The 1,311-nt window shown below is 30.3% G+C and overlaps 1 non-coding gene across 1 annotated transcript; it reads left to right on the forward strand.

Moving 5' to 3' along the window:
• Window positions 1-901: 901 nt before the first annotated feature.
• Window positions 902-1,003, forward strand: LOC138807238 (U6 spliceosomal RNA). The gene has a single exon (XR_011366104.1). It is a non-coding gene; the product is annotated as a U6 spliceosomal RNA (small nuclear RNA).
• The last annotated feature ends 308 nt before the right edge of the window (window positions 1,004-1,311 follow it).

Below are 1,311 nucleotides of genomic sequence, written 5' to 3' on the forward strand. Positions count from 1 at the left end.
ACATATACCTATAAAAAAGTGTGGCCATCCCAATAACATTCTCAAAGTACTTCCTAATGATGACTTACAAAAAGTTGTTTTATATTACAACAAGGAAAACAATGCTACAAATAAGGAAAACCAATAAATAAATATTAATGATTAATAAAATAAAAAAAAACAATTACCACTGTTTCCAGTATTTGTAATGTACTACATATTTGATTTATTATTTTCTCATATTGCTGTACATTTAAAACTGCCTAAGTCTATAATGTTCAACAAGAATTTTGTAGGCTATGAGTAGCCTTTAAATATTATTATTATTATTATTATTATTAAGATTATTATTTATGGTTCATCTCATCATTTGTATATGGTTTATACCATCATTTGTTCCTCACTAACATATAAAGAAGCCTTTAAATTTTAACAGAAACTGTGCAGTTAATGTCTTAAATCTGCTTCTTTACACAAACACTTTGCAACTTCTCATTAGTAAAGCTTCTATAAACTCTGAAATGTACATATTTAGTAGTATGTACCATGAATATTAAATGCTTTATGAAAAAGTTTTACAACCTGCTAAATAGTCTTAATTTTTGTATATATGAGCAAATTCCCAAAATTAAACATATTTAAAACATTAAAACTTTTAACAAACCTTAACACTTTCTATAGTGTTCATTATGGCAGGTTCCTTGTACAGAATAATTGAATTCCTCCTCCTACACATCTGTTGAACAACAAATATTTGGTATTATTTTGTTTTTGACATGTCAAACTTGACTTTATTCTTAAATGTGTTCTTATGTAAGAAATACATGGTTCTAAAATTTCACAACAATTCTTTTGAATTTAATTTTTGTGGAATTGTCTAGGTTAAGAAAATCAATTACACTTTATGTATAAAAAATATTCTGTGCTCAATTCAGTAGCACATACACTAACATTGGAACAATAAAGAGAAGAATAGCCCCTGACTGAGGATGACACTCAATTTCGTGAAGCATTCTAGATTTTTAAAAGAACAGATGCTGGAGGGGATGTGGACACAAGGGAACCTTAATGCATTGTTGTTGGGAGTTTAAACTTGTTCGAAGACTTTGGAAAGTAGTATGGCGGTTCCTCAAAAGACTACAATAGAGCGCCCCTAAGTCCCAGCAATCCCATTTTGGGCATTCACCCAAATGATCACAAACAAGACCATACTAAAACTACCAGCAAAACTATGTTCATTGCAGCATTATTTACCAAAGCTAAGATACAGAACCAAACCCAAGGCCCCACAGTAAACGAATGGATCAAGAAAATGTGTGTGTGTGTGTGTGT

The sequence above is a fragment of the Dipodomys merriami genome, unplaced genomic scaffold (assembly GCF_024711535.1).
Source record: "Dipodomys merriami isolate MVZ:Mamm:240054 unplaced genomic scaffold, mDipMer1.0.p SCAF_4179, whole genome shotgun sequence".
Taxonomy (NCBI): Eukaryota; Metazoa; Chordata; class Mammalia; order Rodentia; family Heteromyidae; genus Dipodomys; species Dipodomys merriami.